This window comes from Corvus hawaiiensis, chromosome 2 (assembly GCF_020740725.1).
Source record: "Corvus hawaiiensis isolate bCorHaw1 chromosome 2, bCorHaw1.pri.cur, whole genome shotgun sequence".
Classification (NCBI taxonomy): Eukaryota; Metazoa; Chordata; class Aves; order Passeriformes; family Corvidae; genus Corvus; species Corvus hawaiiensis.
Genome location: NC_063214.1, coordinates 108,461,877 through 108,486,747, shown reverse-complemented (window position 1 = coordinate 108,486,747; position 24,871 = coordinate 108,461,877). Strand labels below are relative to the sequence as shown.

The 24,871-nt window shown below is 39.0% G+C and overlaps 1 long non-coding RNA gene across 2 annotated transcripts; it reads left to right on the top strand.

Annotated features, from left to right (window-relative positions):
• The first annotated feature begins 584 nt into the window (after nucleotides 1–584).
• LOC125317701 lies at nucleotides 585–24,455 on the top strand. 2 transcript variants are annotated; one of them, XR_007200164.1, is made up of 4 exons: nucleotides 585–623; nucleotides 1,488–1,595; nucleotides 6,239–6,311; nucleotides 23,443–24,455. It is a non-coding gene; the product is annotated as an uncharacterized LOC125317701 (long non-coding RNA). The 2 variants fall into 2 exon arrangements; XR_007200155.1 differs by lacking the exon at nucleotides 23,443–24,455 and having other exon boundaries at nucleotides 6,239–6,453.
• The last annotated feature ends 416 nt before the right edge of the window (nucleotides 24,456–24,871 follow it).

The window sequence follows — 24,871 nt, the reverse complement described above, 5'->3', positions numbered from 1 at the left end:
AACAGCAGAACTAAATCAAAGTCTGTGGGGAAAAGTGAAATGTTTCATTAGACTAGTCTGTTAAAGCTGGAATCAACAAAGAAGTGATTGGACACACAGCCCCCCTTCAGGTCTGAAATAGAAACAGCAGCTGTGGAAGATTGTCTTGGAGTGACTTTATGATGTGTATCCCATATCGCTGCCCTATGCCCAGAAATTAATTTTTGTACTTTTCTATGCCTTTAAACTGAGCCTGAGAGGGGGAAGGAAAAACTGAGCAAAACTTTTTCAAAGCAGTTTGCAGCTTGTTCAAGGTCACACAGAGATAGCAACGGTTTTTTCTCAGCTGCGGCAGGGGAGCGGGAGGGAAGGGAAGCACCCAGCTTGCTTTTCTTTCTAGCCAGCTTTCGGCAGGTTTTTTTTCCTCAGCTGTTTTTCCTTCGGAGAGTTGAACTTTTGTTTTCCTGGGACTTAGTTTTTTTCCTTTTCTCTCTGCTGGACTGTTTCAACTTCAGAATACATTGGGAGGACTTTCCACCGAGTCCTTGGCCCTGGAGGTGGGCCCACCACCCCATCCCAGCTCCAAGGAGGGGAGAGAGATCTACAGAAGGACTCTGAAATTTTCCCAGGTTTCTCTCAGCAGGGTGAGGGGTTTTATTATTTAGCATTATTATCCTTTTCCTGTGTGTTTGTTAAATAAATAATTTTTATCTCTTTCACTTTCCTTCGAGGAAAATTTATTTTTCCTGAACCTGGTGGGGGAGGGGTGGTTTTGCCTTCTCTCAGAGGATATATTTCTAAATTTGACCAAATCGGCACAAAGATGAAATTAACCCATTAGATTGTCTGAAACAAAAAGAAAAAAAAATGTTGTAAGTACCTGTGGAGACAAAAAGCATATTTAGTACTGTGGACAAAAGTGAGAAATATATTTATCCCTCATCAAGATTGGAGTGATTATGTTGGAGTGGAATGTGTTGAATAAAAACAGGTTTCAAAAGATAATTTAAACTCTTAGTACTTGTGAGAGAGAATTTCTAGTACCTGTTCTCCTGTTTTGGTGTTTCATTTTGTCTCTGTGGATAACACCAAAAATCTCAGGGGTGGTTTGTCTGCACTGAGAGAATTATCCCCCACTGGAAGATGGAAGTTTCCGTCCTTTGTTGACTACATGAGCTCATCCAGGTGCATCACAGTCGTTCAGTGTTGGCTGTTGTGTCTGGGATGGAATGTGGCACAGTGGATGGGCTGCAGAAATGCCTTGTAAAGGATCCAAGGATGATTTGGTTGTGAGAAAACGTCTTGTCAAACTCAGTGTTTGCTGTTCAAATACAGTGGTACCTGCTGAGTATTTGGGTAACTTCCTGGGGCTGAAGTTAGTGAGGCTGCAGCTATATGAAAGGAGGAAGTTCTGCTTTCTTTTGACTTAGGACCTTGTAAATTGTTAATGATTGACTATATAGGTCCCAAATTATGCTGGTAACAATAGCACTTGACATTATTTTCAGTTCTTTTAACTCACAGCCAACCACCTGCCCAAGGAGTACTCCTGTCCAGGAAAGGACTTCTAAATAATTAAAGTGATGTCCATGAGTGATCTTTTTGCAGCAAATGAGGTAAGGTTTGAAAAACTGAGCAGTGGCTGATTTTCTTCAGACAAGCATATTTATCAGTGAAGGTCTTACCACAACTCGTAAATTGTAGTTTGATATTCATCATTATCTAAGGTGATTTCAGTGGAGTTATATTCAAGAGAGTTTGATGGAGGGGCAATTTTTATTGAATTTAATAAAAATCAATGATGAGATTTATGTTTTCAGTGCAAATGATAAAGATTTCATATATGAGATAGAGCACAGCCTTGGTAATAAAAAGATTTGGATCTCTTTTTATTTTCCTTTACCTTTTCCCAATTAATTTTTTTTTGAGGTAGATCCTGATAAAGTCAAGATGTAGTAAAATTATCTTTATGCTTATATTGTGCTCATTTTTTGAAGAAAATTGACAGAAATGAAGCTACATGGGGTGAGGATGGACTAGATTACATTTGTTTTGCATGGGCTGGAGCACTGAAAGCTGATACTCATTTTGGGGCCATACTGAGGACAAAGCAGGATGCTGTCAGAGTGTGGAACTTGGTGGACGGGCTGGGGACATTCCTGGTGGATATGACAGTACTACAGAGGGTAGGAAGTTATGGTCACTAACTGGTTCACTGGAGAGAAAATGTTACTTTCTGCACAGTCTTCCTTGACTTTATTAGTCATAGGGTCATCTAATTGCACGTTTGCACTACTTGTGATTTAGGACAGACATTCTTTCTGAGACAGGAGAAAATTATAATGATGGCTGGCTTGTTATTTCTCTTCTGGCTCTCTTCTGTAAGTAGTTGATAGAGCAGCTAGGGAGGGGATTTTGTCTTGAGACTTCAGACTCAACATGTTTCCTTGTCTTCTTCTTGAAATTGCCTTATGAGAATGAGTACTAGACTTAACTTCTGGCTTGTTACAGAAATGTGAGGAGAAGAGTCAACAAAGTAATTCTAATTCCCCATACACCAGCATTTTATGTGGTTGTACCTGTAGGAAGACATTTTGGCTTTTGGAGCAGACAGTTCACCTTTGATTAGCAGATTTTTCATTGGCTGAAGATGTTTGAATGGTTCTTTATCAGGTAGAGACTGGGGCAGCTGCTGTTGTGTTGGTTCCTGTGCTCAGTACCTGTCTTGGTTATTTTTATAGCATTTTGGAGTCTTGTAAAATGGTTAGGGAAACTTCAGAAGCACTTCATTTTAGCCTGTTTCTTGTTTTAGCTCATAGTTTTGGAGTGGTTAGTTAAAGGAAATAATTTTCCAGGTTTTTGTAGCATTCTCAGACATAAGTCCTACTGTGTATTTGGCATGGTGAATCTTAGTCAAATGGTTATTGATAGTCATCTCCTCTACAAGGCCACTGTGCTCCTGGAACAACCTCATGAAGTAGATGAAAATTTTTGAGCTAACAATTTATCACCCCTCCCTCTGCTAAGACACTGTCTCCATTTCACAACCACCAGCTGCCTTTTCTTTTTGTTAATTTAACTTGTTAACATAAAGAAATTAAGTTCAGAGTAATTGCTCTCTACATGCATTTATCTTTGAAGATTGAAGTTTTCATTTCAGACCTGCACAAGGTTTTGCATTCCTGCAAGATAACTATTTTCTCCATCCACAGTAATTGGGCCAATAAAAAAAAATTACCTCTTTCTACAAACTGCTTTGCCCTAATCCACCACTCCTGCTTGAAGGAGTGCAATGGCACAATTCCAGGATCTCAGCTGAGGCAGAAGGTCAAAACAATTATAAACAATTAAAAACATCCTAATCCCCATTAAATGTTGGTGAATCACTTAGGAATATCCAGAGTAGATCAAAAGCTGTGGCAAGGAGACAAGCTGGAAGACAGAGACCCTGTGGGAACACACAGAGGATGCTGGTCTTTGCAAAATCCCCGTGCAAAGGGTGGACAGGCACCTTAAAAATAGGGGTGATATATTTTGGTTTTAAACAGGTATTTTTTACCAGCAGTGATTTTGCCCTGAAAAGAACCTTTAAGCAGACTGCCTACTCATTGCACTATTCACTACCCCTGCCCTAGAGGCACTGACACTTTGGAATGGGACCTGCTGTCAAGAGTGCAGAGGAGCCCACAGTTAATAGGTAAAATCTACAAACTAGGAACAAGAGCTTCATGTAGTCAAGTCCCAGGTCATGCCTGCGCGTGGGAAAGTGCATGGCTGGAGTCTGAGTCAGAAACTAGCTAAGACTGGGGAGAAGAGGAGGAAAAAACTATTTACAACATTGGATAGCCCAGGGATACTTTTCATATGTCAGCTATGACAACATCTATGAAGGATGCGTTTAGAATATTTTGAGGGTTTAAAAATATTTTAAAGAGGAACTGATGTGTTTATTCATCATGGAAACATCCAGAACTCTCTTACTAAGGAGGAAACAAAACACTAGTATTGCTGCCTTGATGTGCCATCCCACAAGCCAGGGAAAAATCTTTTGAAACCCTCAAGGGTGGATTGTTTATCAATTGCACAATCCTTTTTTAACTTTCTTGGAGTACTTGATAACTAGATACTGCCAGACAAAAGATGTTAAGAGTATCTTGCTTTAGTAGGAGAACAAATTTTCCAGCCCCAGAATCTATGATTGCCTGAAAGAAATGGGAATGTAATGCCTTTGAAATGGTTAGCAAATGAAGTGAGGAAAACCATTGTTTCAAATTGATCTTTAGCCTGTAGTTCTGCCATGGGTAGGTATAAAAGAACATCTTTTATTCTTCCTATGGCTATCATAAAATCAAATTATTTTTTGGGTTGTCCAAGTTTTCTTTCAAATAAAGTAATAAAGGAAGAATTGATGGGTCTGAGGAAGAACTTGTGCATCTTTTCTTTTCCAAGCTCCCAGATGAATCATAATCACACGTCTGAGTAATATATTTCACTAGTACATTTCTCAAACTCCCCAGCTGTAACTACGACAATGCAGTTAGAGATTGATGTCTTTAAAAAAAGAAAAGAACTTAATTCACCCATTCCTTTACACCCTGTTAAGAGTAATTAAGTGCCTTTTAAGCAAGGTAGCAGTAGATAACCTTCCAGCACTGGAGTGACCCCTGTTAAGTAGACATGAGGCCACAGGGATGAGTTGTGCTCTGTTTCCACCATATGGCTTTGTAATAATTCTATAATTAAGGAATGCTGTCAAAAATTATATGGTACATTGTAATTGAAGACAGAACTACAGCATAAATATAAGCATACATATGTGTGGATAGATGTGAGGATAGATGAGTGGATGGCACACTTATGTGCACATAAGATATCTAATTCTGCAGGCAAAGGCCACCTTAGTTGTGGCACCTCATCACTTTGGAGTGTTTGGCTTTGCCACTGTCACGGTTTTGCTTGCATTTTATTTATTTAGTGCAAGGGACACTGCCAGGTTGCAGGTCTGGATGACCTGAGCAATTGGTGACGTGAGAGGACAGCACAGAGATGACAGCAAGGAAATTCCACTCTGCTGCTGGCTCCAGCACCATTTTCTATGGTGACCTTGGGTCACATCACCACTCTCCTGGTGAATCCACTTCTAAAATAGGGGTGGCACATATTGGATCTGTTTGAGCTCATGCCAACCAGGTCTTTTGTGCCACTTTGACCATGGAGGGAGCCACTCTTCTTCCAGGCTGTGCCATGTCCTCTGATGATATGGGGAAGAGATGTCCAGGCATGACTGGTGAATAATGCAGTCTGAAATTAGGAAACAGAAAAGGAGGCAGTAAGACACACAGTTCTGAATTAGAAGAGAACTTAGAGAGAACTTAGTTTGCTTCCATAAATGAGTAAGTCTAGAAAATATGAGAAAGTTCTATATTAGACCAAACATATCGAAGTATACCACCTGTGTTTATTGGTTTTGGTGGTTTGCTGGAGGTTATCCATAGCTGCTGAGGATAATTAATGGCTTTACTTAACTTCTTCTGCTAGACAGAGGATTATTCATGGGAGTCAAGCTAATGTGGGCACTAAAAAGACCTGATTCTTTGTGACTGGCACTTGTGCTCTCCTGAATTCATCATCAGTCACTTAACCACGTAATGTATTAGTTTCTCAAGTAAAACACTGAAGTCAGATTAAATGTATCAAGCAGAAAGCTGATTAAATGCTTACTAGTACCAAACTGACATTTACTATAGCAACAAATGATTTTACACATCACTATCTTTGGGTCAGGAGAATTTCAAAGTGATACGGTTATTAACCAATTTATTTTTTTCTTTTCCTGTTTCTCTTGTGTATAAATTTACTATTGTGACAACTAACAACCACTGATGTTTTCTATTTTATACTGCAAGAATTTTGGTATAACAATCCTAATTTGCAAAAAACAAAACCCTTCCCTAAACATCTTTGATTTCTTCCTTTTCCTCCTGTAAATAACAGGTAAAATTAGAACACTTCTTTATGTCCAATCTTTTTTATTGTGTTATTGACTAATCACAATCTCTTCTGAGATGCTATTATGTCAAGCCAGAGTAATTTTAATGGCCCCCACAAATGCTTTTGGAGATTGTAATCTTGCCTTGGGAAAGAAAAAACTTACTTCACTGGCAACCACTTAAGCCAAAAGACATAACTAGATAACCACTAGCATTTGAACCAATTTCTTTTTAAACTGCAGTTATGTCTTCCTTTTACTCCTGAACAGGTCTGGAGAGATATTACCAACTTGGCACTTGAAGAGGAAGAGGAAGGGGAAAGAATGCAGTGCATGTTTACACGTGAGCGTCTACAATCCTGTCTTTATAAGTCTTTTTCTGTCTAAACTGCCTGTATCAAAACAGACTAGAGTAAACCAAACTACATGATAGGTAGCAGAATTCATCTCTGATATTGTCTTCTACTACTATTTTTGTCAGGTAATCACTTTCATAGCAAGAATAGAGTTTTCAGAAAAGAAAGGAACCTATTTTTTTGCTTAGGAAGTCCTCTTATTTACTACTCCAGCACAAAGACCTTTTGCACAATGTTTTTTCCATTCAATTTTTAAATGGGAAAAAAAGCATTATTTAAATAGAAATCTATACTGGATGTGTTGAAAGCTCACAAAAACCAGGGAAAGTTTGCAACTGCTTAAGATGGTTTTGCATTAGGAGTACTGGAACTTTAAAGTACTGAATTTTATCTAAAATTTTACCTCCTGTACACCTTTTCTATAACAGGTACACAAAGGAAATTTATGATGCAGCCATTGTAAGCCCATCATAAACAAAGAGAAGATAAAAATAATTAAAAAGCAGAATAACAAACTAGATTTGAATTTTATTCTAGATTTCTCTAGAAATAGAGATTTCATGTTAGATACACAATATACCATTCTCATTATCACCATTATTCATCAGGATGACTCATACCAACAACTGATGTCTGTTTATTTGAAATCTTTTTTCATTTATTGTTCTCTACAGAATCAGAGGTGATAAGGTGACAGAATGTCTGCTTTCTTTTGTATATTGATTAAAAAAAGAAAACAGCATCTCCCTCATTTCCACGAGCAAGTAAGCATAAAATGCTTGTCTGTTTCTCTGTTTCTCATGCACTAAAGAATCTGCATAGGGTCAGGAGCAGTCAGCATTTACCCAAGCACACTGACACATGGGTGTTTCCAGAACTTGCATTAAGTCTATGGTAAATTATAGACATGTATTTCTGGGTATGCTCAGTAGGAGATTAGGCACTTATTATCAAAGAAATTTGACCAGACCATACCAGATGTAAACCTTGCTTGGTTGCACTTTACATTTTACTTCCATACATTGGGATGATCTGTGCTTGTTTGTTCCTCACTTCATATTACAACAATTCATGACTAATTCAGCTAAAAGCATTGCTTCAGAAAAATGAGCTACAGTTTGTTCATCTTTTAGTCATATATGCTCTGTGATTCTTTTAAATTTGAACAGTCACTTTATGCATCTGCCTCCTTTCCAGAGATCAGGAATTTTCATATAGAACTGGAATCTTGCATGTGCATGCACTCTGTTAAAGGAAGTCTTCACCTGAGGTAGTAAGGTCTGCTTCAGGTGGAAGAGATTATTTTTCTGTTGTTTCCCCTAGACAGAAGCTCAAAGGTTAAGTCCCAGCTTCCTATATACATTTTGAATATTTTGAACATTTAACCTAGAAATTACATCTGTTCTCTTCATGTGATGGGTTTGATTTTTTATTTTACTAAAGCACCGTCAATCTGACAATCCAATGCATCTTGTAAGAAGCTGGCATTGTATTATGACTTTTCCCTTATAATGAGAAAGAGGTAAAGCATCCAAGATGCTTTTGTTCTGTCATTATCTGAATGCCTAACTAATATCACAAGAAAACAGAAGTGCCAGTCTAGCACAGACAGTTCCATCTTCAACACAGATGCTTTTCAAAAGTCCAGTGGTTGAATTCCATCATAAACTGTAGAGAGAACAAAAATTTAAGGCTCTGGATGCTACTCTGAGAGCTGAACACTAAAAAAAACCTCTGCTAGCATGCATTGGATAAATACTTTATGGGATCTAGCTCTTGGACTGTTGATTTACATTCAGATTTGAAAAGAACCTGGTAGAGAGAAATGTAGTGGTGAAAGATGGTGAAATGAATTTCATGGCATTTTTAATTCCTGTTGACCAAAAGTGTAAACAGGGCACTCGTGATGCAGGGCAGCCTGTTATGCTGAACTAAACCATACATCTGAGCCCTAAGTGAGGATTAAAACAGACAGCTATCAAAACCAGTGAGCTACTCCTGAGTTAGTTATCTCTTAGTCCAGTCATCAGGCAGACATGATAGATAAAGTCCTAAAGTGAGATTGAATACTTGTGATTCACTAGTGAACTAAAAGTATTTGGTGCTTATTTTCAGAACCAGCTTGAAAGCTCTCTGTGGGGCATGGTAATTATCTATGTCATCAGAATGTTCTACTTTTGAAATAAAACTGTTCCATACTTAGAAGCCACAGCTTGAAAGGCATTAACATCCCATCATTCAGACAGCTATTTTCTGTGGCTGCCTCTTCTTCCCCATCTCCACCCTGAGCAGAGATGAAATTTCAAGAGAAACATTCAAATGAGGCACAACTCTTGGGTGGTGGCACATCCTCTCAGGAGTTTTTCAACAATTCAATAGATTTGGAGGAGAGAGTTTAGGCTCAGTCCAGTTTTGGGGCTCTGTTCTCCTGATACCTCTTCACATGTTTTCATATACCTCTGCATGCACACACACACATTTTTTTGCACACTGTACAATAATAAAAATATGTTACTCCTCTGTGGGAATGTAAAGAAAATACGTGAAACAGAAGATTGTTTGAAGAATTTGAATCCTTTAGCACATTTAGTTCTCAGTTTTGTAGGAGTTAGGAATGAACCTCTACAATCAGATGATAAATTCACAGCAATACTCAGTGTTTCAAGACAGCAGGTATATATAAATGGAGGAAAACTGCAAATGCTGGTATGAATTGTATTTATATTGCAAATCTTATTGTCAGAGGGAATCAGTTGCTGTATCTTAGGTGCTCACACTATGAGATAGTTTCCTGAGTTTAAAGGCAAGACCCATATCCTTCCCCTTGTTTCCAGTGTTGTAATTTGAGCCTACTCTACCTGGGAGGAGCTCTCTTTCTGGTTATTGTTACCTACCAACTCAGTATATCAAATCTCCCTGTCAGCACCTTCAGGATAACATTATTTTAGGAAATCCGTGCCTAAATTTCTAGCACTTTCTTAAATAACAACTATTATATGTATTCTGAACACACAACACTAAAAGTCTGAAGTGATTGTGGATTTCTAGAGAACAGTAGTCATGCATCCATCAGCATCTTAAACCATGTTTCACACCTCAGTGTAAAAACAAATGTCACATCTTTATCTTTGCAAACTGAGTTGAACAATTTGGTACAACCCGAGTAGAAGATCATAGGTTTATCCTCTCAGTAAAGTACAGCACAAAGGTGCTTACTAACTCTACTCTGAAATTGAAGTCTATCAAAACACTTGAGTCTATCCTAGGCCTGTATTTTCACATAAACTTTTTTGTTCAGATAGTCAGTTTGAAGTCACATACCTTTACAGCATCAGTTTTACCAAAACTGCTTTCCCCAACATATGAAGACTTCATTTATTCAGAGAGTAATTCCAGCAGGAACCAGAGCAAAGGAACTGAGAGTTCATAGCAATTTATATTTATAAATAACTATGCAAGTGTTCATAATACAGCAGTTCAGAAAATTCTGTTGGTGGTAAAACAGCAAGAATTTAGCCCCATATAGGCATCAGTTTTTATTTGATGACTGTAACGAGCTACAGACACCTTGGACCACTACCTGCAACAATACTGTGTCTAAATTTACTTATTTGACCTGTAATTATTTCTATCCTGGCTATGACATGATTAATATCTTCTTGGAGGTTTTCTGAGACAGATTTCCTTTAAGGTATATAGTTGTGATGGGTGTGTCTTGGGGTGACTTTATGATGTGTATACCCTATCTCTGCTCTATGCCCAGAAATTAATTTTCTGCCTTTCTATGCCTTTAAACTGAGCCTGAGAGGGGGGAGAGAAAAAAAACCCAGAGAACTTTCAAAGCAGTGTTTCAAGGACACACAGACTCCTCTGCGTTCAGCTGCAGCAGCGAGCAACAGCGGAGGGAAGCACCCTGCTTGTTTTATTCAGCCAGCTTTCAGCCAGTTTTTCAGGTTTTTTTCCCTCTGGAGACTTGAAGTTTGTTTTCCTGGGACTTCGATTTTTTCCATCTACTTTTTCTGGACTGTTTCAATATCAGAACACATCGGGAGGATTTTTTTTCATCAAGGCCCGGGAGGAGGGCCTATCCCATCCCAGCTCCAAGGAGGAGGGGAGAGGCTACCTACAGAAGGACTCTGAAATTTTCCCAGGTTTTCTCTCCACAGTGAGAGGTTTTATTATTTAGCATTATTATCCTTTTCCTGTGTGATTGTTAAATAAATAGTTTTATCTCTTTCACTTTCCTCCAAGGAAAAAAATTTCTTTTTTCCCGAACCTGATGGGGGAAGGATGGTTGTAACCTGCCTTCTATCAGAGGATATTTTCCTCCAAATTTGTTCAAACTGGCACAGGGTGTTTTGGGAGAGTCCAGCATGAGAAAGCAACAATAGAATCAGGGGAAGTATATTTGAGAATTGAGCTAATTATAGGTTTTTTGAAGTCAACAGAGGATGAAGGAGTAAGTCATTGCTGGGTAAGATGTAAGTGTGACATGTCAGTTACCTAATTTACAGGTAACTTTGTCTGGGAAGCAGCAGACACACTACAGTTATTCTAACTTCCATTCCTCCACTTCTATCCTCCTTGCTCTGGGCCAGATACAACTAACAAAATGAATATTTTTTTCCCTACATCTGGCATGGCATTATGAATACATGACTCCATCCATAAACATGCAGATAAAAAGGAATGTGTGCACTTTTGTGAAAAGCCTCTCCATGTAAAACACTTTCTTTTCTTTGAGTTGCCACTGAGTGCCTCCAGCACTGATTAATCTGATTACTCATAGCAGTTTGATGTTATATTTTCTGTGAAACTCTTTTCTTATCATTGAGAGTAAGACTTGCCCCTGTGTAACAAGGAGACAACCTGAATGGCACAACCTTGTACTTGTGAGGATAGACTGAGCCCCATTCTGATTCCCTGCTTGAATTCCCAGAGCTGGCAACTAGAACTTAAAAGGAAAAAGAGGCCAAAATAGGCATCCTTTCTATTAAAAAAAAAAAAAAAAATCACATTTTTTCCCTACTCATATCAACGTCAGAACAAGGCATCTCCCAGTATGATTAAAGTAAAAAATGCATACCTGTCACATGCTGTTCCATTTTCCTTTCAAGGTAGACAATAAAATTCAAATTCCACTTCATCAGTTTTTTAGTTACTTCCCAGGGAAGCTGCTTCAGCCATTTCTCTGAAGAAAACTTGGGAAAAATACACTGTGGTGTTGTGCTGGGATAATATGCTGATGGGGTTTTTTGTTGACACTTGCCCCACAATTTTGAAGGAGACACCTCGACTTTGGAAAAGGAGTACAGCTAACAACAGCAGATCAGTTGTTTCCCTAGTTGACATCTCTTCTTCCTCCAAACCTCTGTATGCAGTTAGATCTCATCTCTTTGGAAACTGGACTAGTTTGAATTTTGCCTTTTAGCCACATGCACATTTTATGGCTCACGTACATCTGCCTTGCAGCCAGACTGTGACCTTTGCTCAAACTGCACCTGACTTATTGGCATGCTGAGACTGATGCCCATTTACTATTAGCGGCATGTATCTGAATCAAAATCAGGATCTGCAAAGTGCTGCTTTCCTGAGCAGCTCTTTCACATTTGTTACAACTGTGTTTATCACCACACTGCATTGCTGCAGAGACCTTCTGGAACTCAGTCGTTGCCCGGGTGTCATCTATCAGTGCTAGAGAAGCTGTGCACCTACAGTATGGAAAGGAAAAATTAATAGAAGTGAAGCCTCACAGTGAAGTGATACATTTCAGTAGAACAGTATCTGTAGCAGTTTTCTGTAATTACAAAATTGCTTTATCATACCCATTTTATTTTTAGTGGCAGTCTATCTTTTGTAAGTATAGGATATATTAACACTTTATATGTTTGTTGAACTTAATTCAAATACTGAAACACACAGCTCCTTATCTGGCAAATTATCAAGTATAATGGGTAATGCTTCCTAAATTTATTCCGAGATTCAAGGTTTTAATAATATCATGTTGACAAGAATAACCTAAAATAGATCCTTTCCCAATTTTAGATGTAGCGTGAGAACTGAAGAAAAAATCCACTTCTGTATGTCAATGTCAGTAAACATTTCACTCTGCTAACACCCCAAGCTTTCTTGTGTTGAAGTTTAAATAGAGTTCTGATTGCCTTCAAAAAGTCTGAACCCACCAGACACAAGATATATATCCAGCCTAGATCTCCTCAATTCCTAATGAGAATACATTAATTTGTCCATCATCATTTCTATCTGTACCTTTCTCTATGTACTGTTAAACAAAGTCTGAATGTTATTAACACCTAAACATGCTCTTAAAGGGTTGAAAGCTTGGCTTCTCATCTTGTTTTCAAATGTACCATTAGCTACACAACATAAATAGAGAAACAAAGAATAGAAAAGAAAAACATTTTTTTATGAAGCAATATGGGGAAGACATACTTGTTATTTGCAAATGTGAAAGTTCCCCTTTCACCTGGCTTCCCATTATAATATGGTGATGGACATAAGAACTTGTATTAAAAAAAATCAGGATTACTAGGTGTGAAATGTGTTTTGCATAGCAATTCTGATTAATCTTCTGCCTTTCACTGCGTCAGATTGTCTCCTCTGAGTAACTGATATTTTTAAGAGCCTTTATTATCATGGCTGCAGGGAAATCACCTTTATATTTGTTTGCAATATGAGATGTATAATAACTTCTGGTTTTCAGACATACTATTCCAAAACAAAATCAGAATTTCCTATTTTTTTTCAGATATTGTCTCTCAACAGCATGCAAGTGAAGTGAACTGCTCTGTTATGATGGAGCACTGTCCTTACCTGCCCCCATTCCTCTCTCCTCATCCTCTCTATTTGTGAGGAATTTCAGGCTCTGTAACTTCCAGAATCACCCGAAATAACCCAATTTTTTCATTCTGTTTCTAAGAAACATGCAGGCCTTCAGTTAATCTATTATTTAAACATTTAAAACCACAAGACTTTTCAACAGTGGAACAGCTTCACCTGAGGGCAAAGTTTCAAGCTTAAGGTATTTTCCTTTCAGATAGTGACTTATCTTTTTACAGAGGCACAAGAAAAAAGAAAAGGAAGGCAAGAAGAAAAATAAAGATCTTCTTGTTTGGCTAGAGTCCCAGAAAAAGATTTTGAGATACATGACTCATACCCATTGCAACAGAAGCTCTGAATGTTGTAAGTGCTGAAAGTATAAATACTTGAATTATGCGCAACCTGAAGCACCATTCAAAGAGGGAGCAGGGAGATTTTGGCTTCTTGGGAAAGCTGATGGAGATAAAAATTGGTGTTTGATTGATCATGACAAATATGATCTTGAAAAGCTACATCAGCAAAAGAGGAGCTCTGCTAAGTCCTTAGAGTGTGTGACTGATCTGGCAACTGAGGTCAGACTGAATGGGCTGTAGCTTCACCTGAAATGCAATAATGTGATCAGTGCACCAGGTGCCATCAGAAACCTGTTGAGGGACAATGGATTTTATAGGATACTTCTGAGATATTTCAAAAATATTTAGTAAAAAGCAGTTAACAAATTCTTGTTTGAGAGATACACTCCCCAGAAAATACAATTTAAACTCCTTTAAACCCCAAAGACCATTGGTTTCTTCTAAAGGAACAAAAATTCTATAAAAGACCAGTGTTCATCTTTTATAACAACACTCTTGATCATTTAACAGCTGAAATGCTGGAGGTTGGTTATTTGAATTGGTTATTTCTGTTTTTCCCTACTTAATGTTTGCCTCCTTCTGGAGAGCATGGGAGTAAAAGTGGGGGTGAAGCACTTAAAATGCTTTATGCCTTTGCAGAACAATTTTTAGCTATTAGTTTGAGAAATACTGCCCTAAAGGCTGAGACAGGTGACAAAACCCTACACAGGCTGGCATGAAAACCTGTCCTGTGCATTTTGTAGCTCATTTTCTGCTCTTAGCAGTGGTGGCTGTGAGCAGGTATGGTCACCCTGCAGGAACCTTTCAGGGCTGGCCTGACTCATCGCTCTGCTCGGCACGACTGCTGGTGCTCGATATGTTGGAGCAACTCACCTCTAGGTGCTAACAAAAGTCCCCAGCAAATAAAGAAAGAAAGGAAGAAATGGTGAAAATGTTTCTGACAAAACTGCTGTCCACATTTGTGCTGCACTATTAGACAATTAATGCTTAAAGCAGAAATGAATGGGAAATATTTGTACATGTACATTTTGCCACCTAGCAGTGTCGCTAGAGAAATTGAAGGAAACTTCTGTTCATAGCTTCTTGTTGTTAAAGATCATAAATTGATCAGATTTTTGCCTTCAGTGAAAAAAAGAAATTAAAAAACCAAACCCTGCTGCCAAAGAGTCTATAAGCAAAGCCAAAAAGCTTACACTGTTTTGAGCTGAAGAAGAGTTTGGCAACTGTTCAAAATGCAAAATATTTTGTTTAAATTCCCACCCAAAATAAAAATCCCATGGTTATCTATGCAATACGTATTTAATTCCTTGACAAGAAGGTGGCGTGCATTTAATTCAACGCACAGTGACTTAGCTATGTAGCCCCCATTCAGCATGTTAATGACTCCCATGGGGCCAAACATGCATCCAGCTCCATAGATGGCAGATGATTCAAAATGACTTCAGGTCAAGCTTCATGCCAATAAGGCCTAAATATACAAGACTTCTTCAGTGTAATCTAAAAGAACATACAGAAGGAGTTAGAGAGTGGCAAATCTGAATCCTTTGCAAAGATTTAGCATTCTTGCAGAGAAGGTGAGGAACAGAAGAGTTTGGATAAGCAGCCCTGAATCCCTGTGACATGTGTTGCTGAATGCTGTTTGAGGGTGATTTAGTGTAATCTTATTAAAACACTTCAGAGTGTTTGCATTTTTATTGACTACTTTGTTTTAATGTACAGTAATTTCAACCATGTTCTCATCTCTCAACTTCATCGTATATTTGCGAGCACTCTCTGTTCAAGTGGCTCCTCTATGGAGCTGAAGTCTTGTTGACAGGCCCTTGAAATCTGTTTGATTATTAAATTCCCATAAAACATTCCTTACATTCACAACAGTTAATATAACCAACACAGTGAACCTAATTTTCCTTCAATGCAATGTAGAAATAAAAATCTACTTGTGCAAAAGGCACAGATCTTTCTGCTACAGATCATGACACTACCTTATTTTGCCACAAGAGACAAAATAAAATGTGATTGTGGCATGCAGCATGTTTAGGGTTAGGCAGGTATGCCTTAGTGGTGGGCACCAGGGTAGGGTAAAAATCAGTCTTAAACACAAGAGCAAGAGCGCCTCCAATTTTCATGAGATTTAACATCTCAAGTGGCTCAAAGTCCAGCCTAAAGAGTAGCACTACCAGCATCACATCCCAGTGCCCACTTGAGCAGTCAGCTCTCCAGACACCCCAGTAAGAGAGAGCCCATTCACCAGTCCATGATTTTCCCCCACCAGAAGAAAGCTAAGTAAGCAGTGGCAAGCAGACAAGAGGAACAAGAGAGAAGAAACTGGTCACTTCCCAGCTCTCCCTCCAGCCAGTGGTGCTGGTTATTACAGCTACACTGGCACAGGCAGTCAGCAAAGCTCCCAGGGCAAGAGAGCTCATTCACTGTCTGTGCTCTGAACCTCTGTGTCACCACTGACTTTTGTCCTGACCCCGCACCCCTTCGCCATCACCCAAGCAGCATGTGCTGCAACAGTGGTGAGATAAAGAGGCACAGGCTTGTGTCTGGGCTGGCATCCAGCAGAGCGATGCCACAGAGCCCCAGGATGTGTTCCCAGTAGTGGGAAAGCCTGGACAAAGCTTGTGCCATTGCTAGTGCTGCTCGTGTTACCTCCATTCATTCAGTGAAGCCAGCTTAGCCTGTGGTGCCGTTCTGTGTGCAAGGGCTGGATGCACCTTGGAAATAATCTCTGGATATTTATGATGTGCCAAACACTATCATACCATGAGTCGTCATAAAATTGCACAGAATTGAAGAACTGCTTATGCAAGTGTGAGAAATAGTTTGATTTTTCCTGACTCGATGAGGTATTCTTATCCCAGGGAACAACGAGCATAATAGGAATTCCATTGCAGTAATCTTTAATGGGGGAAAGGAGACCATAATCCAGCATTGGAAGACTTTACAAAGGACTGTTTGGCATTTTTCACACTCAAAATCTTCAACCTATTAGAATACACCTTTTTGAAAAGTATGCTTTAGCTTAACTTTGTGCTACATGACCTGACAAAGGACTGCATGGGTGTGTTCTGCAGCTTGTGGTATTTGAGAGTTCACACAGCTGAATAACTGGTTATTATGGTCCCTTTCTCAAAAATTATTAATCTATTCTCAACACTTCATAACACATAAATTGCTTGAGTTCAAAAAGAGAATTCTGTTATTTCACTGGAGTTTATTGCGACAAAGTTTAAAAAGCTACTGTGCAGTAAGTTTTTATTCAGATTGTCCTGGATAAAAAGCTAATGTAACTCTCATCCTTTGAATATTGTGCAAAAATTTGAAATTTTGGTTATGTTTTTAATGTGTCAAATTGGAAATGCCAAGAGGAGGTGCCACTTTTTCTGGAGAACAGTTTCTGGGATGTAAAAGAATTCAAATGGAAAAAGCTTGGAGGACTTGCAAACAGCCATGCCATGTGGCTCTGTCTCTCAAGCTCTTACACCCACACACACTTTTGATGCACATAATTGCATTTTCCAAAAGACTAGTGATTTTCAGCACTCAATTTCAAATGCATGGCAATGGGGTTTTTCCTTTAAGTATAAGTAGATTTTTTTGTTTGGAGGCAGAGAAGTCATGGAGTTTTATGTTTCTGCATGTAACACCCATACAGCTTTAGATTTTTTCATAAGGCCAAACATTTAGCAGTTGTAGGGGGTTTACTAATCTGGGAGAGAAGTCTGTCTGTCTTTAACTCTGCAGTTATATCTAGTGGGGCTCCTGATGGACAATAGTCACTGTAATATCTCAGTGCATAAGAAATAACTAAATATTTCTCATGGCCTAACTCTTCCTTTCCTATTACTGAGAAGAATATGTATTTCGTTACAGAAGGTGGGGGGTTTTTTTCCTGATGAGTGTCTGTAAGAGAGAAGAATATTACAAAAATGTCCCTTTTTTTAGTCATTTCTATGTTCAATTACATTTTCTATGAGAATCTGTAGGTTAGATCTATATACTCAATAAGAATCTATAGAACAGACCAGCTTCAGGACAATTTGTTTTCCATACATATGCTTCCTTCCTGCTGGTCCACAAAACATTTGCCAATAGCTTTAAATTCAGAGAAATCAAATACCAAGAAAATTATTGTAGAACATTCGTAGTTAAAAGGCTCTTCTTTTAAAAAATGTTATTTCCGTATGTATGAGTCTCCACTAAGTTTCAACTAAATGACTTTCACTTGGGACCTTCACAGGTTATAGGACCACCTTAAATTTACCACTTTTAGCTGAAGCTCAAAAAAGACATTTCTGCTTTGGTGCAGATGTAGCTTTTGCCATTCAATTGGGATAAAAAGCTAGGATAGATATGATACACCAAGCCACAGAGAAGCCCAAAAAATAGCCTGGGAGGTCTGCAGCACACTTACTATATTCTCACCAAGTACCCAAGAACACCCAGTGGAAAACTTGCCTTTTTACAATGTCCAAGGGGTATGTACAGCATAAAACACACGTCTTTATGTAAGTCATGTATGGCATAGTATTCTCAATTTCCTGCCAGACTAAATCTTAGAATGAGAAGGGCTTTACTTCACCTTTCCCCTACCAAAATATTCATAGCCTCTCATTGGAAAATATATTAGGAAGTGTATTTATGGAAGCTGTGAGTTTGCCAGATAGTTGCACATTATCTTCAATAATATTCTGATAGGTAAGTTCAGGTTCCATACTTCACATGAAGTGCAATTAGCTTCACTGAGATAAATGGCTGTTAATATGAAATAGATTCTGTTCATATTACCCCATATACGTAAATACACAGACTAGAGTTAAATTTGATTCTGAATTATTTAGTTCCAAAGCCTACATACACGTAAACAATATTCCAAGTATATGCTACAGATACTTAGCTGCTGAAAATCACCAGAATAGTAAAATTATCAAATTAGGAATAAGAGAATGCCATGGCAACAGGACACTTTACATAAGTTAATGCTGGCTGCCTCTCAGCAGATCTCATTAGCCTTGATGGACTTCTTGGCTAACAGAGTTACACAGCAGCTGGTGCCCAGACTAATTTGTTTAGAGCTGGTTTGGGTAACCCTGTACCACACATACTCTTTCAATGTAGACTTATCATACAAGGAACATTTCAATTCAATTTATGAGGAAAACTACATGGCTTGTGCATCCAAAATGTCAAATTATCCCATTAGAAGAGTCTTTTCCTTGAAAAAGGTTTCAAGTTCTGCAAAGACAAAAGGATTATTTTAAAATCAGTTTGTACTAAAAGTTTTGGAGAGGTTTTGGATGATGCCATCACTGGACTTTTTATGTTACATTGCTATATATCTTTTATAGTAAGTTTTGCAAAGTGGATGTAATCTGTTACAACTCTTTACCTGGAAAGATTTGATTTTGCTTGCTGAAAATGACTGGCAGAGAGGCAGGGAGAAAAATACAGGGATATGTAACCCTCTCAGTGGTCTAATTTATACTTGGGATGACATTCAGAAATCTTGGGAGATTGAGAATATTAACTAGAGCTGGGCAGAACACATTTCTCATGTTGCTCTGCTGGCTCTGCTCCCATAAATCCAGGTCATGTCAGCTTTAAGCATTTCTGCAGCAGATGTAAATTTGTTATGGTTATGTATTTAGGAGAAAAAGGCACACTTAGGATGACAGCAGGTAGTCACAGGTGTGTTGATTGCATATACAGTAGGAGCAAGATTTCCGAAACCAAACCATTAGAGGCTTAAAATTATACCCTGCATTTCCTACCAGATAGGATGGTTTTGCAAAGTTCAGCCAGATAAGAGGCTGTACCAAGGCAGTGGTTGTGTGTAAGAACTAACAGCAGAGGTTTGGTCCTCAAGCTCAGATGAGATCCTGATGCAACTAAGTTATCCCAATTATATCTTTAGTATTGGGATGGGCTAGACTGGCCCTTACTCTAAAATACAGTGTGTTAAAGGTTCTCCTGATTTATGCTTGCCTATGCTGATCTCTGAGGATTTTCCTGGAGGTAGTATTCCTCCACCTAGGTCTTTTTGTCAACTCCAGGCCTGGAAAGGGAGAGACAAGGCAAGGACCAAATGGAGGTATTAAGCAATGTCTAGCAGATAACAAACATAATGCGATAGAGAATAAGATTATCATGTTTAATTTCTCTGTGGGAGATGCTGGTTTTTTTTCCTCACCCCTTTTCCCTTCTTAAGTCTTTCTTGTCAGTGTAAAGTTTATAGGCAAGTATGAAAAGAAATACAGGCAAAACAAACACAACAGGGTGGCATGAAGTCTAGATGATGGCCTGTAAGGAGCAGTGCTAGTTACGCCCCAAGGGTCAATACTGAATTCAACCCTATTTACCATCTTTGTTAAGGATCTGTGTTGACAGATCTGGATGATGAAGCAGAGTGGGGAGTGTGTACACTCAGCAAGTCTGCTGATTACCCAAAACTGGGAGGGGTGGCTGATCCTCTACAGGGTGGTGCTGCCATGCAGAGGGACCTCAGCATCCAGGAGAAATGGGCTGACAGGAACCTCATCAAGTTAAACCAGGGGAAGAGCAAAGTCCTGGGGCCACCTGGAAAGCAGCTTGGCAGAAAAGGACCTGGGATGTCCTGGCAGAGACCAAGGAGAACATGAGCAATGAGCCTTGTTGCAAGAAAGGCTAATAGTGCCCTAGGCATCATCAGGCAAAGTTAAGGGAGGTGATCCTTCCCCTCTATTCAGCACTGGTGAGACCACTCCTGGAGTGCCGAGAAGAATCCAAAACATAGGGAAGAGAAAGTCTTTGAAAGGAGAGAAGCCAAATATTCACAAAGTTTAAGTCAGTAAGACTACCTTTGAATCTTCCTATCCATCAAGCTCCCTTCTCAAAACTATCCCTTTCTGCAAAAGCTATTGAGGATTAAAAAATATGGTAAACGGTTTCTTTTCCATGTACTGCTGTATTGCATGGTCTTGAAAGACTAGATTGCTTTAATTCTCTCTGTTTCTTTGTTTACCTAAATTATAGGGATAACACTCCTGACTGTATTGCAGTGGGGATTTACTGATAAAAAAAATACTGAGTGGACTCTATCCTTACATGTATTCCAAAACAAAGTGCTTTACTGGCAGAATGTACATGTCATGTTGAATAGTGAGGTTGCTAGATCTCCATTTCTCTTCTTCCCTGGAAACACCTTGGCTGTCTCCAGCACTGATTATCAGACTTCTTCCAGGAGTCTCATTCAAATTTCAGAGCAAAGTAGATTGTTGAAATACTTCTCAGATATCTGGCTTTGCAACTGCTACATTGTGCCTTGTTACCATATGAGAAGTTCGTTCTTTTCCTTGAGTGAAGCATGTAGAACTTTCCCTCCTATAGCACCTTCTGGTTTCACTCATACATGCTGACTTTCACAGCCTGACAATAGCAAAGCAGGGAAAAATCATTATTCAGCTTCTCCAAATCTCTAGATGTAAGAAGAGCGCTCCTGTGAACTTGGTACACTGCATGGCTGAATTTGACCCATGCTTCTTAAACCATAAGCCATCTGTTCTTGAGCCATCTGGATTTGCTTTGATTCCTGATGGGAAGATAGTGTTCGTGAAAGGAAGCATGTGTTAAAACAGAGAAAAATAAATGTCACCAGTAGGGAACTTTAAACAGAGAGATTAAATCTAAGATACTGGAGACTGCAAAGTTTCTCCTTTTTCTGGATAATGAGGAATTTCTATAATTTTTCAGAGACATGTCTTCTCACAATTAAAAAAATCAAAGCACCTTAACACAAAGTGTTCCTCATAACAATTTCCAATACCAGCCGTTTTTTAGCACAACAGTATGACTATCTGTCTTTATTACAGCAAAAACTGACAATGGAAACATACATCACTAGCCCTCTGACCTTCTACCATGTCACTAATAAGGAAGTGAATTGATGTCAGTCTTTCTGTGAATTGAATGTTTTATCCCTACCATTCATACAGTAAAAACTGGTTTGATTTTTATGCTGCAGGAATGTGCACATTAATTAATCAAGCCCCAAACAGCACCCAAATCTCAAAACCTCTGAGATTTGTGACCTTTTAAATGTGAACACAGTGTCTGTAAGAGAGGTGTATCTTTAAACACAGTTTCCATGTGTGATTATTTAGAGGCTGTAAGACCCCAATTGTGCTTTGTCACCAGGACACTGCAGCAAAGTTCAAAAGATGCTCAGGATTATTTCACAGTAGTCTTTGATTCAATAACAAAAAAGTACTTAGCCGGTGTTGTCTGTGAAAAAAATGCTGTATTTTCATCTGGATATACCCAGTAAATTATATTATGCAGACAGCATCCCAAGCAATGGCAAGGAGAAGGGCTGCAAACTTCACACCTGTAACCTGCACACAGCCAGGTATTTGTCCCTCACATCCAGCCACTGCAGGTCAAAGCTTCTTTGAAGTATCTCAGTGTCCCTTTGACAAAGGAGTGCCTCATGAGTCATGTATCATGAACAACTAACTGGATGCAAAGAGAAGCTGGTACAACTTCAAAGTGGGAACTTTGTGTTTTTCAAACAGACACTTCTGTTTCATAAACCACATGTCTGGAATTACAGAAATAGTTAAAAGGTAGGATTTGGATTGTAAGCCAAGGATCTACTAAGTTGCAGTGTCCCGGTTTGGCTTTCCCAGAATCTGTCTGTGTCCTCATGCCATGTAATGTTTTTATTGATGACTCAGTATGAAAGTGTTACTGATAAAGCTTGTGGGTGTACAGATACCACAGGAATTTCAAATGAAGCAGGGAATACATTATGTGCAAGAAGCTGGCAAAAAAAAAAAAAAAAGGTGAAGGCAAAATCTGTGCAATTTAAAATGGTTTAATGCAGAAACAGGACAAGAAGCCAGATGTCATCCTTATAGAATAGCAAACTTAGTCTTAGAAAATGATAATTCTGAAATTGATTTGCAAACCACAGTGGATAATCTGTTGAGTATGAGCTACAGTAAAATGTTGTAGCCAAGAGGGATAACAGACTGGGGAAATTCTATCATCTGCAAAATTGGCACAGGATACAGTCCAGTGACAGTATCCACATTTTGACAAGGAATCAGACTAGAACCATGATAAATATAAAAGGATTGGAAAACAAATCCTAAAATGAATGATTCAAAGACCTGAATTGATTAAGCTTATCAAAAAAGGGCTAAGACCTGAGCTGAATTCAGTCAAAGCATCTATAAGGGAAAACAAGTCAATGATGGAGGGATATCCAACCAGCTGACAAAGATTTGGAAAGATACTACAGCTGGAAGCTGAGACTCCAGCCATTCAGGCAAAAATACCAGCTCCATATTATTCATACCTTTAAATCCAGTTGGGGTAGCTTTTCTAAAAGATGCAGTCTAATACTTGAACAAATTCACCCAGTAAAGTCCCACATCCTTCCTCTAAGGGAGGTCAGAGCTGATCATGGTGTCCCTCTCTGACAATAGATTACAACTGGTACAGGACAAATTAAACATCTCATGAAAAATGTTCTGTCAAAATTCTGCCCTGTTTCACTGGAAGAACAAAATGCCAATGAGCAGATGGAATATGATTTGTACATTACAGTGGGGTTTATCTTTCCTATCTTAATTGGCAGAAGATAGCCTAAAGTAGTTGGCTCCTCCAGTTTTCTCTATTGTCACTGGAAACAAAGATAAGTGTCCCCAGAAGACTACTCAACCCTTCTATCTCTTTCCTTGATTATAGAGTAAGCATAGACAACAGATAACTACTTTTAAACAGATAAATTCAGGGGGAAAAAAAAGTCCCACCATAAAGGCAAAGGGACAATCATATGTGAATGTTGCGGTGGGGTCTCCTGCAACACGTATAGACAGCAAGGCCCGTGGAAAGCAATAGGGACTGATTCTTGATAGAAGTTTCAGAGATCTTTATTCTCCAGCTGCATGGCCGGGATCTGCTGAGGAACTCCACAATCATGGGACCAGAGGGCCCTCCCCGTGCAGGGGAACACAAAACAACCAACGGGGAATGGGATTGACCAGGCAGTAGGGAAACCCCATAGGCCGTGCCTCTACTCCAGGGTCCCCTCTCCCTGGACCCCATGCCAGGGAGGAGGAACCCCAACATGTGGTAAGTAAATACTTCTCCTCCTTCATGGACAAGCACAGTCTAGTCCAGAAGTGGTCATCAATCAGGGATACCCCAACTGCACTGGAATGCTCCCTGATGCTCAGAGCCCCAAAAGGCCACTAAAACAAGTGAGGGTAGCTGAAGCTCCCCACAAGACATTTCCATGCTCCACAGGTTTCCTTCTGAAGGACAGGTCATCAGGGAGCTCCATGTGATGATTTTCCTTCTGACTTGCACCAGCAGAGCAGTTGAAGTCAGCCATAAAGGAGCATTTGGCACCAGATCCAATCATTCAGCGCTTTGACAGAGTTCACATCTGAACCCCAGTTACATTGCCCAGGCTCATTTCTACCTTTAAAATCATGTTCTAGTTAAATGATCCCTTTCTACAAACTTAAGAAGGGAAGTGTAATTTAGAAGAGTGGAAACTATTATTTTAAGGTTGATTAATTGAGTAGGCACCGTGCTGAACACCACTTCCAGAGGCAAGGGATGCACTGTGTTACCAAATGATTATTTAATGACTCATAATCCCTGTGCATGAGATGTCACTCCTGAGGAATTAGTTTTAAATGGGGTAGTGGTGTCTACTCAAGGTGTGGAGCTAGATGTCAAATCACTGTAATAGCTACATTTTTGCATCAGCCAACATCAAATTTCAGCAGTTTGTGGCTGGAATCACTAATGCATATACCCACTGCTGGAATGATTCATGACTGCAGAGTAAGAAAAATGATTTAAAAAAACCTTTTGGTGCCAAATGGTATACTTCAATAACTTAAACTTTGAACCAAAATATTTCTATTCCTGCTTTTGAATATCCTATTCAATTTAGCACTTGCCAATTGGGTTGGTGAGCTGCCCTCCTGTAATTGTTATCCAGCCGCTACCTACACGCAAAACACATGCAGCACCTCACATCAGAATATTGTTCACAGATTAAGCAAAAACATGAACAAATGGAAGAGATCCAGAGGCAGCAAATTTGGTATGCCTGATTTGCAGGATTCATCATTTCATCTGCCTTCAACAACACAGTCTGTAAAAGACCACTTGATGCAAAATTCTATAGAAAAAAAAGAAAAATAAAAAAAAAATTAATAGAAGTGTTTCTTCTAAGCAAAGCAGCTATTGAATACTTTTGCTGGTATTTAATAAATAAGAATTATGGGACATTAATAATGGCTCCATATGGTCTTTATAAAATACAGTGCATTTTCCTGATTTAGAAACGTACT